General features: G+C 45.8%; 1 protein-coding gene and 1 long non-coding RNA gene across 4 annotated transcripts in view; one reads left to right on the forward strand and one right to left on the reverse strand.

The window, feature by feature from the left end:
- Positions 1-16,811, forward strand: part of LOC146068787 (protein unc-13 homolog A-like) — an 802,795-nt gene that overhangs the window by 314,307 nt on the left and 471,677 nt on the right. The window lies entirely within an intron of this gene.
- Positions 7,355-16,811, reverse strand: part of LOC146027222 (uncharacterized) — a 41,020-nt gene continuing 31,563 nt past the window's right edge. Inside the window, exons 3-4 of the long non-coding RNA XR_014454717.1 lie at positions 14,936-15,010; positions 7,355-7,429 (exon numbers count right to left, since the gene is read on the reverse strand). This is a non-coding gene — a long non-coding RNA (uncharacterized LOC146027222). The remainder of the gene's footprint in view (positions 7,430-14,935; positions 15,011-16,811) is intronic.

Genomic DNA, 16,811 nt, shown 5'->3' on the forward strand with positions numbered 1-16,811 from the left:
ATAACAGATATGCTTCTTACTACCATAGTGGTAAGTCACTCAAGCATTTTGAAACAATGAACAGTCTGTTCAGAACAAGCCACACCTCAAAAACTGTACTGAATATGTGCTTATTATCCCGTCTCCTGCATAAACTGGGTTTCTGCCTAGTTGCCTTCAGCAAGTCCATGATATTTTTAAACTGCTCTCCGAACCTCCTCAATATGAGCCAGACCACGATACATCAGTTAGCTCTGAACCTCTCCAGCTATAAGTCAGAACATTCAGCTCGTAAAAAAAACATGATCCACGGTTTCTCTCATGGTCTGAGGATTTGGAGATGGTTCAGGTATACTAAAGGTGGCCATACATCTACAGATTGTCAGATTTGTGATCTCGCCCATTAGTTCAACTCTGCTCCATACTGCCAGCCAGTTATGTGTAAAGCTGTGTACACACGGTCATTTATCGCTGACGATATGGTCGCTGGCAATATTACCAGCGATTGGAGTGTGCACCGGCGATAAATCGCTGGGAGCGAGTTCCCATTTTCAGCCCCCTAATGGTCGCTGGTCGGAGGAGCATGCTCCTCTGACCAGCGACTTCCCCTGCCTCTTCTACCGTCAGTGTGTTTTTTCATCAGCGACCAGAAACCATCTCTGGTCGCTGATGAAAACAGGACACTGAGCAATATGATTGTTGCACAATATATTGCTAGCACTATATTGCCAGCGATCATATTGTTCCGTGTTTGCGACCCTTAACCTGAGAATTGCTGATTGATTACAGCACCTGAGTGAGACATGCTCAGCTCTCACTGATTGAGGCCCATGTGAGAGTAGAGTTCCTTGTGCTTCCTATAAAAGGTAGTCTCTGGCAGATAGACACTGCCAGAGCATAGGTTCACTAACCTGCTCAAGCTATTGAAGAGCAGGTTCCGCTGTCTGGATATTGGATACATTAGTGGAATTCTTCTATGTACCCCAAAAGGAAGTTGGTGACATAATTATCTGTATACTGTATGCTACACAACATCGCCCTTAGACAAGAAAGTTCGGACCTTGGGGCCATAGAGGAATACAGCAATGACACATATTTTACATCACCATCTCGGGATGTCGTGAATACGCAAAGGGGTTATGAAGTTTGTGAAAGGATAATATGCCAGTACTCAGAACAATATTTTTATATAAACCCATATTTTAATAATCCCAAATGTCTACAAAAATATATTCACTCACATTCGTTGGTTACTTAAAAAATTGAAAGCAGATACAATTTGCAGAACAAAATGTAATATTCACAAATATATACACGCGTCCCTTCGCGGTCTTCACAGTTATCCGCATCCCCTCGCCACGCTTCGGGCTCGGTGGCTCGCTGCGCTCGCCACACTATTCTGTTCTAAACTCCACGCCGACGTGGATAGTGGGGGTATGAAAAGGTCGGAGGATGCGTACCGCCACCCCTCGCGGGCTCGCTACGCTGGCCACGCTTCGGGTTCGCATTGATCGTGGGTTGGCGTAAACTACTTTTGTGGGGACATTTCACTGTTCAGGGGTGTTTTTGGGGGTTTCTGGCCCATTTACCATTGTTCCCTATGATGATTTGGTGAAATTGAGGCATTTAACATTGTTTCCTATGGGAAATCGGGGGCATCGCGGGTAAATTGAGGCATTTAACATTGTTTCCTATGGGAAATCGGGGGCATCGCGTCTGGACCATTTAAGCCTTTTTTAGCCGCATACAACGCGACCGACGCGATTTTGACTTTTTTCAATGCATTTCAATGGGTAAATCGGGGGCATCGCGTCGGTCGCGTCGCAGACCACTAAAAATTACACCCGATGCCCGCGATTGTGGCCGTGCTAGGAAACAAGTACCAAAAATTGAAAGCAGATACAATTTGCAGAACAAAATGTAATATTCACAAAAAATAATAATAATAATTTTCAGTCAACAACCACCTGACAGAATAATGGCCATGAGGGGAGTGTTGAGAGCTGTGGTTGGTGGGGTGGTAGTTTAGCTGATAGCAGTGAAAGTGATAGGAGCAGCCAATGATTCTCTTTGGGCTATATGGTCTCAATATTCTTTTTGTGCAATTATTCAGAATTGTGCTGTAGTGCTGCTACACTGTGCAGTTTGAACTTATCTACATCTTACAGAAGGAATCCAGAGATTGTGACAGAGGCCCTTATTCTGATCGGTGCGGCCCGATGAGAATATGCGGCCGCAACCGTGCAGGCGAATCCCCGCCTTCCATACGGATCGCCACCTGCCGTCCGTACGCGGATATGTGGCGATCCGCATGAAATTGGACGGGGATACGCCTCCTCCGTCTTGGGAGCTGCCCCTGCATTCGATGGTCGTCGAACATCGAATGCAGGGCCGCACGCTCCACCAGGTCCCGCAACACAAGACCACACGGACACTTGTCCGTGTGAAATCATGTATGGGGGCGGGCAGCTGACATCCGGCGATGTCAGATGCCCGCCCCGTACCCACGCGTCACGGCCTCATTACCATGCATACGCCCCGCGTTTGCATGGGAACGCCCATGAAACGGGGGGCGTATGCATAGGGTAATGAGGCTAAGTAGCCCCTCACGCCCCTCTACGCCCCCTGTGCGGCGTATAAAGAATCCATGCGGCGAAATCGCCTGCACATGCGCAGAGTGACCTCTGCACATGCGCAGACGATAAACATCGGCGGGCCGTACGCAAGCGGGAATATCCGCACCGATCAGAATAAGGGCCAGAGTTATATGTGAACTATTACATGACAATATTGCAGAATTGTATATGCCTGCTAAACTATGGTCTGATTTTTGCTTTTCTAGCACTCACCATCAACACCACCAGCAGCTTGAATGTGTCGTCTTTTGGAAGTTGCCTTTTTCCCACTTGCTAATGAAAGAAATAAAAATAAAAATATCATCCCTAACTGTTGATTCCTTTGCTTTCACAAAATTAGCAGAAAACTGAATTTAAAAGAAATGTAAAACATATGCAAATGTGAGTTCTACTGGTATAATTTGTCATGCTCGGCATGAATCGGCAAGAGCGAAAAACGGCCACAAAAATGGCCGAAAACAGCTGAAACTTTGCCATAACCACGTGAATTTGCGGCAAATTCGACTATTCATGCAGTTTTGCCAATGCTGGATGTCTCGGCCAGGTGAACAATCGGTTCGAGGATTGAATAGGGCGGGTCTAATTCACCCTAAATACAGTGAAAAGTACTGGTTTTTCATGTGGAGAAAAAGCCTGGCAGCTTCAGCCAAATGATACACCATAGTCATTCCCACCCTGTTCTAAACTAATTCAACACATAGCGATGTGTGTATGGTCGATCTGTGCTAACCAATGTTCTCTGGTTAGAACACTGGCGATTTGACTAGGTCTTGACTACACGTAGTCAAGATCTGAGCTGGCGTTTCCCAGGAATCTACACTACTATGGGGTGTACAACGAAGCGGTCTGTGCTTAATTTCTAAACAGATCGCTTCGAAAAAGGGCTATAATTGCCCCATGTATGCTCCTAAACTCTTGTGGATCAAAGACCATATTCTACTCACTGCTCCCCTGACCCTCCATCCGCTTCCTACTCCTATACAGCAACAACAAAACAAACTGTCTAACCTGTCTTTAGCTTCACAAAAGAGTGAGATCAGTGCACAACTGATGCCAAAATCAGAGGGTTTTGGCCTGCATTCAGGTTGGATCACATATGCTAATCTACTCGCCACAATGCAATGCAAGAGGAGGTGCACACCACTTTCTTGCAAAAGTTCATCTGCTACTGCAGCCTGAGTAAGTCTGACTTACTCAAGCTTACAGTTGCAGGGGACCTTGCTCAACCAAGTAAAACTGTACTGCAGATGCGGTACTTGGCCTAACCACACCAGGAAAACAAAAGCTGAACACCTCCACCCCACACTGTGAACACTTCTGCCTGTCAATAAGGCAGAGGTATTCATATTACAGCGGTTGCAATTGCAGGACCAGTCCTACACATTTGCAGAAAGGGTCCTGTGCTTGAGCAGTTTCCCAATTATTGGTAAACTGCAAGTTGGATCAATATGCGATCCAACCTAGGCAAGAACCTTATATTATGAAACTCACTTTGACATTTGCTAGATTTTCGCAGGTTTTGAAGTTTGTGAAAGGATAATGCCAGTACTCAGAACAATATTTTTATATAAACCCATATTTTAATAATCCCAAATGTCTACAAAAATATATTCACTCACATTCGTTGGTTACTTAAAAAATTTGGTACTTGTTTCCTAGCACGGCCACAACGATCATGATTATGATCGTGGGCATCGTGAGTAAAAATCGGGGGCCCGTGATTTCCCATAGGGAACAATGTTAAATGCCTCAATTTACCCGCGATGCCCCCGATTTCCCATAGGAAACAATGTTAAATGGCTCAATTTCCCAAAATAATCATAGGGAACAATGGTAAATGGGCCAGAAACCCCCAAAAACACCCCTGAACAGTGAAATGTCCCCCCAAAAGTAGTTTACGCCACCCCACGATCAATGCGAACCCGAAGCGTGGCTAGCGTAGCGAGCCCACGAGGGGCGGCGGTACGCGTCCTCCAACCTTTTCATACCCCCACTATCCACGTCGGCGTGGAGTTCAGAATAGAATAGTGTGGCGAGCGCAGCGAGCCACTGAGCCCGAAGCGTGGCGAGGGGATGCGGATACCTGTGAAGACCGCGAAGGGACGCGTTTACCTGTGAAGGTATCCGCGTTCGCTCGCCACGCTTCGGGCTCGGTGGCTCGCTGCGCTCGCCACACTATTCTGTTCTAAGCTCCACGCCGACGTGGATAGTGGGGGTATGAAAAGGTCGGAGGATGCGTACCGCTGCGCTCGCCACGCTTCGGGTTCGCGTTGATCGTGGGGTGGCGTAAACTACTTTTGTGGGGACATTTCACTGTTCAGGGGTGTTTTTGGGGGTTTCTGGCCCATTTACCATTGTTACCTATGATGATTTGGGGAAATTGAGGCATTTAACATTGTTTCCTATGGGAAATCGGGGGCATCGCGGGTAAATTGAGGCATTTAACATTGTTTCCTATGGGAAATCGGGGGCATCGCGTCTGGAGCATTTAAGCCTTTTTTAGCCGCATACAACGCGACCGACGCGATTTTGACTTTTTTCAATGCATTTCAATGGGAAAATCGGGGGCATCGCGTCGGTCGCAGACCACTAAAAATTACTACCGATGCCCGCGATTGTGGCCGTGCTAGGAAACAAGTACCAAAAATTGAAAGCAGATACAATTTGCAGAACAAAATGTAATATTCACAAAAAAAAAATTATAATAATTTTCAGTCAACAACCACCTGACAGAATAATGGCCATGAGGGGAGTGTTGAGAGCTGTGGTTGGTGGGGTGGTAGTTTAGCTGATAGCAGTGAAAGTGATAGGAGCAGCCAATGATTCTCTTTGGGCTATATGGTCTCAATATTCTTTTTGTGCAATTATTCAGAATTGTGCTGTAGTGCTGCTACGCTGTGCAGTTTGAACTTATCTACATCTTACAGAAGGAATCCAGAGATTGTGACAGAGTTATATGTGAACTATTACATGACAATATTGCAGAATTGTATGTGCCTGCTAAACTATGGTCTGATTTTTGCTTTTCTAGCACTTACCATCAACACCACCAGCAGCTTGAATGTGTCGTCTTTTGGAAGTTGCCTTTTTCCCACTTGCTAATGAAAGAAATAAAAATAAAAATATCATCCCTAACTGTTGATTCCTTTGCTTTCACAAAATTAGCAGAAAACCGAATTTAAAAGAAATGTAAAACATATGCAAATGTGAGTTCTACTGGTATAATTTGTCATGCTCGGCATGAATCGGCAAGAGCGAAAAACGGCCACAAAAATGGCCGAAAACGGCTGAAACTTTGCCATAACCACGTGAATTTGCGGCAAATTCGACTATTCATGCAATTTTACCAATGCTAGATTTCTCGGCCAGGTGAACAATCGGTTCGAGGATTGAATAGGGCGGGTCTACTTCACCCTAAATACAGTGAAAAGTGCTGATTTTTCATGTGGAGAAAAAGCCTGGCAGCTTCAGCCAAATGATACACCATAGTCCTTCCCACCCTGTTCTAAACTAATTCAACACATAGCGATGTGTGTATGGTCGATCTGTGCTAACCAGTGTTCTCTGGTTAGAACACTGGCGATTTGACTAGGTCTTGACTACACGTAGTCAAGATCTGAGCTGGCGTTTCCCAGGAATCTACACTACCATGGGGTGTACAACGAAGCGGTCTGTGCTTAATTTCTAAACAGATCGCTTCGAAAAAGGGCTATAATTGCCCCATGTATGCTCTTAAACTCTTGTGGATCAAAGACCATATTCTACTCACTGCTCCCCTGACCCTCCATCCGCTTCCTACTCCTATACAGCAACAACAAAACAAACTGTCTAACCTTATTCATAAGCAGTCGTATGCATATATGCAGAAAATACATCAATTCGTATTCATGGCACATTCCTTTTTCCGAATACGAATGCATATGCCATCGAAAGAATATGATAAGGATTCCTAATTTACTAACCAGCCGTATGCAATATACAGCCGGTAATAAGCAAGATATGACCAGTAATTGCCTTGAAAATACGCTTTTAAATACTCCTCATTTTCCAGGCGTATTTGGCATTAGCTTGCATGGATCAGTGCAGCATTCAGTGCAATTTATTTTAAAAAACGATATATATATATATATATATATATATATATATATATATATATATATATATATATATATATATTTAAATATATTTTTCAAAATTTACATTTTCAAAATGTATTTATTTATTTCTTCTATTTTTTTACACTGAAACTGATCTGTGCAGGCTGCCGACTCATATTTGTATTTAGCGGTCGTATATACAGGCTTTAAAAATAATTTGGTGGAATAAGCCTGCCTACGCCACAGGCCAAATCAGTAAATACGACAGATTAGTAAATGTGCCCAACAGATCGAGGCGCTCTCTTTTAGTGGGGGTCTAGCGGTCGGATCACCAACTGCCAGCACCCATGGGAAGGGGACGCGTGCACACAAGATGCACACATGTCCCCTTCTGACGGAGCTCCCCGTTGGTCCCCGCCGCCTCCCCATCGCTGTCCGCCTTCCCCATATATAGCTAGGAACACAGTTTTGTCTGGGGTAGGGAAAAGCTTTGACTAGGATGTCTATAGGCTACACTAGCTCGTTGAGCAAACTATAGCTCCTCTGGTATGATCATTAGTAACTTCTAAATTAATTATATTGATTACTACATTGTACATTTCTATGAATCCAAAAACAATACAAAATATTTTTGCAACATACCAACAGTTGCGTCACGGTTTGTATCTGGGTCCCGAACCATAGGAGTAACCTCCAATGTGTCTTCATCGCAAGCAGCTGAAATAATTTTAATCCATATTAAAATCTGAAATCTGCAAATAAGAAAACTACTAAAAGAAGAAATACCCTGTCTGCTGATTCACACTGGTTAGTCTTACTTTCTTTGTTCTGTAGGGTTCAACTTTCACACAAATATGAAATGGCAAAATTACCAAGAATATAAATTGTGTGGAATATACATAAATACCATCTATACATAAATTCCAATGGTAAAAAGTTCAATATTGCATTTAAACTGTAGAAATTTTAATAAGTTTCCCTACAGCAGTCATGACAATGATTGGATGATGGAAAAAGTTGGCATCAATAAAAAAAAATCTAAAGGAATATTTTAACAGAAAGAGGGATTTTGTACTTACCGTAAATCCTTTTCTCCGAGTCCACAGGTGTCACTGGAGTTACACTGGGGAATAGAAGGTGACCACAGGGAGCATGGGCATTTTAAATAAAAGATTAGAGTGGCTAAATCCTCCCCTTCTACTTCCCCTCCGGGTCAGTCATAAAGGTTGTGCCCGGAAGGGAGCAGGAAGATAAAACACACTTCCGAAGAGGAGGTTAATACCACATACAATCATTCAATACAAGATGAAAGAAAGAACAGTGAGAAAACACTGAAAGTTCAAACATACACAGTCAACAGACAATGTAACATATTAACTTAGTATATAAGTATAAAAATATATAACCATAGTAACCCAGCAGGGAAACTCCAAGGTAATGGACTCTGCAGGACATAAGCCCTGAGGTAACTTTAAAGAGAACAGCGCTGCGGTGGGCGTCCAGTGACACCTGTGGACTCGGAGAAAAGGATTTACGGTAAGTACAAAATCCCTCTTTCTCCTTCATCCACTAGGTGTCACTGGAGTTACACTGGGGACGTCCCAGAGCCCTCAATCCCGGGTGGGTGAGCGCTGAGATCCCCTTAACACCCTGCGGCCAAACATTGAAGCAGGAGCCGCAAAGGTATCAAACCTGTAGAACCTAACGAAGGTTCTGCAGCCAGACCAGGTAGCCGCTCGGCAGAGCTGCTGTAGAGAAACCCCTCGGGCGGCCGCCCAAGAGGACCCAACCGACCTGGTTGAATGCGCTGTAATGCAACTAGGAGGAGTCCGTGAAGAGGTGACATAGGCCTGACGTATAGTCAACCTAATCCACCTGGACAGCGTCTGTTTAGAGGCTGGCCATCCACGACGCACAGGGTCGTAGGTCACAAACAGCGAATCAGACTTCCTGATTGAGGCTGTACGGGCTACATAAATTCTTAGAGCCCTAACCACATCCAAGGATCTCGCCTCCGGGGAGTCCTCTGGAAAGGCAGGAACCACGATGGGCTGGTTCAGATGAAAGGCCGATACCACCTTTGGGAGGAAGGCCAGGCTGGTACGGAGCTCCGCTCTGTCAGGATGAAACTGTAGAAACGGGGAGCGACAAGAAAGAGCCCCCAGTTCCGATACACGTCTGGCAGAAGCCAGAGCCAGCAAAAGTACGACCTTCCAAGTAAGGTAGCGAAGGTCCACCTCCTCCAAGGGCTCAAAAACTGAGGACTGAAGGTACTCCAGCACCAAGTCCAAGTCCCAGGGAGCCGTTGGAGGACGAATGGGGGGCTGCAAGCGAAGCACCCCCTGAAAGAAGGTTTGAACCTCTGGAAGAAAAGCTAACTTCTTCTGAAAAAAGATAGAGAGAGCTGAGACCTGAACCTTTAGAGTATTCAGCCTCAGCCCTGCCGACAAACCTTCCTGCAGAAAAAGGAGGAGTCTCGCCTTCTTAAACAGGCATGTAGAGACTCCACGCCTCTCACACCAAGCCACATAGGAGCGCCATATCCTGTGGTAGTGCGCTGAGGTAACCTCTTTCCTGGCGCAAAGCATGGTGGGTATAACCGCTCTAGGTATACCTGCCCTCCTCAGGATGAACCTCTCAGCAGCCACGCTGTCAAATGCAGACGACCTAAATCTGGGAAGATGAAGGGTCCCTGGCTGAGAAGGTCTTCCTGAAGAGGCAGAGGCCACGGCTCGTCGATCAGCATAGCTGTCAGACTGGTGTACCAAGACCGACGAGGCCAGTCTGGAGCCACCAACAGGGCCGTGACCCCCTCTCTCCGGTATCCGTTGAAGTACCCGGGGTATCAGCGGGAATGGCGGGAATAGGTACACATACTGGAAGGGCCAAGGAGCCACCAGCGCGTCTACCCCCTCTGCCTGAGGATCTCGTGTTCTTGCGAAGAACCGGGGAAGTTGGAAGTTGTGGTGGGACGCCATCAGGTCCACTTGGGGACAGCCCCAGCGATGTACCAGCTTTTGAAAGACTTGAGGGTGCAAGCACCACTCTCCTTGATGAACGTCCCGCCGACTTAGAAAGTCGGCCTCCCAGTTCTCCACTCCGGGGATGAACACGGCTGACAGGGCTAGGGCATGGGCCTGCGCCCAGACCAGGATCCTGCTGACCTCCTTCATGGCTGCGCAACTGCAGGTTCCTCCCTGCTTGTTGATGTACGCGACAGTCGTGGATTTGTCGGACTGAACACGAACAGCTTTGCCCTGGAGAAGAGGTCTGGCCTGGAGAAGAGCATAGTAGACAGCTCGTAGCTCCAGAATGTTGATGGAAAGCAGACTCTCCTGTTGCGTCCACAACCCCTGATACTGACGGTCCAGGGTGACCGCACCCCAACCCCGGAGGCTGGTGTCCGTGGTGATGAGGGTCCAGTCCCAAATTGCGATCCTCCTTCCCTGTTGTAGGTTGGAGGTGTTCAGCCACCACAGCAAGGACAAACGAGCCCGTGGGGACAGGGTCACCCTCTGCTGCAGATGCAGGTGAGAGCCCGACCATTGATGGAGGAGCAACAGCTGGAAGGGGCGAGAATGAAATCGGGCGTATTGTATCACCTCGAAGGTGGATACCATCCTCCCCAGAAGTCTGGTGCACAGGTGCACAGACACCTGTCTCCGTCTCAGGACAAGTCTGACCAAAGTCTGCAAGGACTGAATCTTGTCCGCTGGAAGGAACACCCGCATCTGGCTGGTGTCCAGGATCATCCCTAGAAACAGGAGACGCTGAGTGGGGTGAAGCTGCGACTTGGCAAAGTTGAGGATCCACCCGTGTGATGTGAGGATCTTCTGTGTGAGAAGAATGTGCTCCAGCAGGGTGTCCCTTGAACGACTCTTCAGCAGAAGATCGTCCAAATAGGGGATGATAGTAACCCCCTGCATGCGGAGAACCTCCATCATGACTGCCATCACCTTGGTGAAGACCCGAGGTGCGGACGAGAGGCCGAACGGGAGGGCCTGAAATTGCCAATGCCGCTCCTGCACAGCGAACCGCAGATATGCCTGGTGCGGGGCCCAAATGGGAATGTGCAAGTAGGCGTCCTTGATATCTATGGATACCAAGAACTCTCCTTCTTCCAAACCCTGTATAAAGGATTGTAGGGACTCCATCTTGAATCTGGCCACGTGGAAGTATGGGTTCAGATCCTTCAGGTTGAGAATCGGACGTACCGAGCCATCCGGCTTTGGTACGAGGAACAGGCTGGAGTAGTAGCCCCGGGAACGCTGTTCTGCGGGGACCGGAACCACTACTCCCATGTCCTGCAGCTTGGCGATGGCGGCCAACAGCTGTTGTCCTTTCTCTGGAGGACGAGGAAGACCGGTCTTGAAAAACCTGTCTGGGGGAGACATGCTGAAGCGAATCTTGTAACCTAGGGTTACAAGCTCTCTTACCCAGGCGTCCTGACAGGACTGGAGCCACACGGAGCCGAAGTTCCATAAACGAGCTCCTACCCTGGGGTCCCCCAAGTGGGACGGAGGACCGTCATGCAGCAGGCTTGGTGGCCTTGGGGTCCTGAGCGGTAGTGGAAGCACCTCTTCCACGGCCTCTGGTTCCCCTCTGTGAAAGAGCACCTCCCCTGGATCTACCTCTGAACCTACTGGAGGGACGAAAGGCACGAAAGGAAGGCATGTGGGCGGTTCTGCGAGATGGAGGTGGAGCTGCCGACGGAAGGAAGTGTGACTTCCCACCTGTGGCCTGGGATATCCATCTATCCAGTTCCGGGCCGAACAGGAGCTCCACGTTAAAGGCTATGGATTCCACCGCCCTTTTTGATTCTGCATCAGCCTGCCACTGACGCAGCCAGAGACCTCTGCGGGCTGAAATGGACAGAGCAGAAATTCTAGCCGCCACCACGCAAATGTCTGAGGACGCCTCTATTAAGAAGGTTGAAGCATCCTGAATCTGTTCAGACAGCTGCAGAATAGTAGCTGGATCTGAACCGTCATTCACCTCAGCCGATAGTTGTGACGCCCAGACACCTATGGCCTTGTTCACCCAACAACCAATCTGCGCCGGACGCTGTAACACGCCAGCCGCTGAAAAGAAAGGTGGGTCCACAGGGGTTTGTGACACAGAGGGAATAACAGTGCAATTCTCACAGTTAATCTCCCCAGGGGCTGAAGGGGTTAACTTAGCATTGCAAGTCTTACAGGCAATTCTCTTGGAGCTTCCCCCTGCCATTGTACAAATATGTCACAGAATCCACACACTACCACACACCCAAGGGAGAGTAGGTATAGATAAGTCCAGTAAGAAGGACTGACAGGAGAGATAGTGAAGGAAAGGAGCTGCCACAGGCTTTGTACCGCGCTATGGTCTATAACCAGGAAGCGCTATAGCCCTTGATTTTTTTTTTTGCACAGCCCAACTATCTCTCTCTAAGCTCTCAATCCCCCACTGTAACTCACAGTACCGGGAGAGCTATAGCAGGACGGTCACCAGGATCTGCGATGTACTTTGGTGGGGCTGCAGCGGTACAGGAGCTTCCCACAGTCTGCTCTGCCGCGGCGCCAGTGTAAAAAAGATGGCTGCCGTGCGTGTGTTAGCGCTGGGGATAGCCGGGGCTGCTGGGAGTACCACGCGGTAGCTCCGCCCCCACGCCCGACAGCTCTCGCGTCCTTGGCGCCAGGCTTGAAGCCCTCTGCTGCCGCCTTTTCTAATAAACCCTGACCACCGCCGCTAGCTGCGGTGGCAGGGAATACTCACTATGCGCCTGCCGTCGGCGGTTGGCTGAGGGAGGACCGCGGCGTGCTTTGGTGGGCAGCGCCCGTTGCCTCCCGAGACGGTGGTCTCAGCAGCCAGGGAGCCGGGCGCGCTGTGTCATTAGGGCGGTCGGCTCCCTCGGCAGGCTCCCACGTAGCCTGTCCTCTGCGCAGAGCAAAAAACCCATGCTGCTTAAAAATCTTCTTATGTGCTCAGAGAGCACCTAGTGTGTGTCCGCTCCCTTTCGGGCACAAACTAAGACTGACCTGGAGGGGAAGTAGGAGGGGAGGAGTTAGCCACTCTAATCTTTTATTTAAAGTGCCCATGCTCCCTGTGGTCGCCTTCGATTCCCCAGTGTAACTCCAGTGACACCTAGTGGATGAAGGAGAAACATGGGAGTTACTATATAAAATGCAATGTATCAAAAATACAAAAAAGGCCTAAATGTACCCCTTTTTTGTGGGGTGCATTTTTGATACATTGCATTTGGTACTTGTGTAGTTTCACGGCGCAAGCATGGCGCTGTGCGTCTGTATCCAGCTGCGGGACTGAAAACTCCATGGCAACGTGGATAGTTCGTACCCCCACTATCCACGTTGGCATGTAGTTCACTTTAGAAAGCGTGGCGAGTGTAGCGAGCCACCGAGCCCATAGCGTGGGCGAGCGCAGCAAGGGGACACAGAAGCACGACGCCATGCTGGTGCCGTGAAAGTACACAAGTACCTTACATTTTATGTAGTAAAAACGATATTATTTATTATAATATAGAAACTGTCCAGTTCTCTACTCATACTACTTATTTGCATAATTATGTTATCTATTGGTAGAACTAACTACAGTATGTACTTTCTTTACTTAGTTTAATATCTTTTAATTCTTGCGATCATTTTACACTACACAAGATCTAATAAATATACAGGTTTATTTTCTGATACTAATTTAATATATTCCTTGTTCTCCAAATGACAGAGAATTCTATGAAGAACAGTAAGAGCAGCATCCTCGGTGGATCTATTTGACCTATATGCAAATTGATAACCCACAGGTATAACACCCTTAAGGTGATCCAAGACCACTGTCTCAAAACACTTCATAATTAAGGATATGAGGGCAATCAGGCGGTAGTTGTTCAAACCAGATACACCCACTGATTTAGGAACAGGAACAGTGACTTTAAAACATTGAGGGACAACACAATATGCTAATTATAAATGTAATACTCTTGTAAAAATTCCTGCTAATTGGTCAGCACAGACACATAAAACTCTACCTGGGAATGCCATCTAGGGTTACTATGTCGAGAATAGGAAGGTTGACATGCATTGGGTCAACCAACGAAGAGGGGATTAATGAGGGGGAGGGCTAATGTTGCAAAAGAGCAAGAATTACACTGGACTGAAGAAGAACTGTCTTTCTGATGTGTACACAGTAATAAAGTACCAGTCAAACTCCTAACATGTCATGTTACAGTGGGCCTAATTTTGTTGCACAAAATATGGGACCTGAACTGCAGCGACCACTACATTGACTACACAAGATACCGTAAAAGAGAGAGACACAGAGAGAAATTTACTAGGGTGAATATACTTGAAATAGGCTTATTCATAAGTAGTCGTATGCAAATATGCAGAAAATACATCAATTCGTATTCATGGCACATTCCTTTTCCCGAATACGAATGCATATGCCATCGAAAGAATACGATAAGGATTCCTAATTTACTAACCAGCCGTATGCAATATACAGCCGGTAATAAGCAAGATATGACCAGTAATTGCCTTGAAAATACGCTTTTAAATACTCCTCATTTTCCTGGCGTATTTGGCATTAGCTTGCATGGATCAGTGCAGCATTCAGTGCAATTTCTTTTAAAAAACTATATATATATATATATATATATATATATATATATTTAAATATATTTTTCAAAATTTACATTTTCAAAATGTATTTATTTATTTCTTCTATTTTTTTACACTGAAACTGATCTGTGCAGGCTGCCGACTCATATTTGTATTTAGCGGTCGTATATACAGGCTTTAAAAAGAATTTGGTGGAATAAGCCTGCCTACGCCACAGGCCAAATCAGTAAATACGACAGATTAGTAAATGTGCCCAACAGATCGAGGCGCTCTCTTTTAGTGGGGGTCTAGCGGTCGGATCACCAACTGCCAGCACCCATGGGAAGGGGACGCGTGCACACAAGATGCACACATGTCCCCTTCCGACGGAGCTCCCCGTTGGTCCCCGCCGCCTCCCCATCGCTGTCCGCCATCCCCATATATAGCTAGGAACACAGTTTTGTCTGGGGTAGGGAAAAGCTTTGACTAGGATGTCTATAGACTACACTAGCTCGTTGAGCAAACTATAGCTCCTCTGGTATGATCATTAGTAACTTCTAAATTAATTATATTGATTACTACATTGTACATTTCTATGAATCCAAAAACAAAACAAAATATTTTTGCAACATACCAACAGTTGCGTCACGGTTTGTATCTGGGTCCTGAACCATAGGAGTAACCTCCAATGTGTCTTCATCGCAAGCAGCTGAAATAATTTTAATCCATATTAAAATCTGAAATCTGCAAATAAGAAAACTACTAAAAGAAGAAATACCCTGTCTGCTGATTCACACTGGTTAGTCTTACTTTCTTTGTTCTGTAGGGTTCAACTTTCACACAAATATGAAATGGCAAAATTACCAAGAATATAAATTGTGTGGAATATACATAAATACCATCTATACATAAATTCCAATGGTAAAAAGTTCAATATTGCATTTAAACTGTAGAAATTTTTATAAGTTTCCCTACAGCAGTCATGACAATGATTGGATGATGGAAAAAGTTGGCATCAATAAAAAAAAATCTAAAGGAATATTTTAACAGAAACATGGGAGTTACTATATAAAATGCAATGTATCAAAAATACAAAAAAGGCCTAAATGTACCCCTTTTTTGTGGGGTGCATTTTTGATACATTGCATTTGGTACTTGTGTAGTTTCACGGCGCAAGCATGGCGCCGTGCGTCTGTATCCAGCTGCGGGACTGAAAACTCCATGGCAACGTAGATAGTTCGTACCCCCACTATCCACGTTGGCATGTAGTTCACTTTAGAAAGCGTGGCGAGTGTAGCGAGCCACCGAGCCCATAGCGTGGGTGAGCGCAGCAAGGGGACACAGTAGCACGACGCCATGCTGGTGCCGTGAAAGTACACAAGTACCTTACATTTTATGTAGTAAAAACGATATTATTTATTATAATATAGAAACTGTCCAGTTCTCTACTCATACTACTTATTTGCATAATTATGTTATCTATTGGTAGAACTAACTACAGTATGTACTTTCTTTACTTAGTTTAATATCTTTTAATTCTTGCGATCATTTTACACTACACAAGATCTAATAAATATACAGGTTTATTTTCTGATACTAATTTAATATATTCCTTGTTCTCCAAATGACAGAGAATTCTATGAAGAACAGTAAGAGCAGCATCCTCGGTGGATCTATTTGACCTATATGCAAATTGATAACCCACCGGTATAACACCCTTAAGGTGATCCAAGACCACTGTCTCAAAACACTTCATAATTAAGGATATGAGGGCAATCAGGCGGTAGTTGTTCAAACCAGATACACCCACTGATTTAGGAACAGGAACAGTGACTTTAAAACATTGAGGGACAACACAATATGCTAATTATAAATGTAATACTCGTAAAAATTCCTGCTAATTGGTCAGCACAGACACATAAAACTCTACCTGGGAATGCCATCTAGGGTTACGAGAAAAGGAAGGTTGACATGCATTGGGTCAACCAACGAAGAGGGGATTAATGAGGGGGAGGGCTAATGTTGCAAAAGAGCAAGAAGTACACTGGACTGAAGAAGAACTGTCTTTCTGATGTGTACACAGTAATAAAGTACCAGTCAAACTCCTAACATGTCATGTTACAGTGGGCCTAATTTCGTTGCACAAAATATGGGACCTGAACTGCAGCGACCACCACATTGACTACACAAGATACCGTAAAAGAGAGAGACACAGAGAGAAATTTACTAGGGTGAATATACTTGAAATAGGCTTATTCATAAGCAGTCGTATGTAAATATGCAGAAAATACATCAATTCGTATTCATGGCACATTCCTTTTTCCGAATACGAATGCATATGCCATCGAAAGAATACGATAAGGATTCCTAATTTACTAACCAGCCGTATGCAATATACAGCCGGTAATAAGCAAGATATGACCAGTAATTGCCTTGAAAATATGCTTTTAAATACTCCTCATTTTCCAGGCGTATTTGGCATTAGCTTGCATGGATCAGTGCAGCATTCA

The sequence above is a fragment of the Crinia signifera genome, chromosome 1, assembly GCF_055691185.1.
Source record: "Crinia signifera chromosome 1, ASM5569118v1, whole genome shotgun sequence".
In the NCBI taxonomy this organism is placed as follows: domain Eukaryota; kingdom Metazoa; phylum Chordata; class Amphibia; order Anura; family Myobatrachidae; genus Crinia; species Crinia signifera.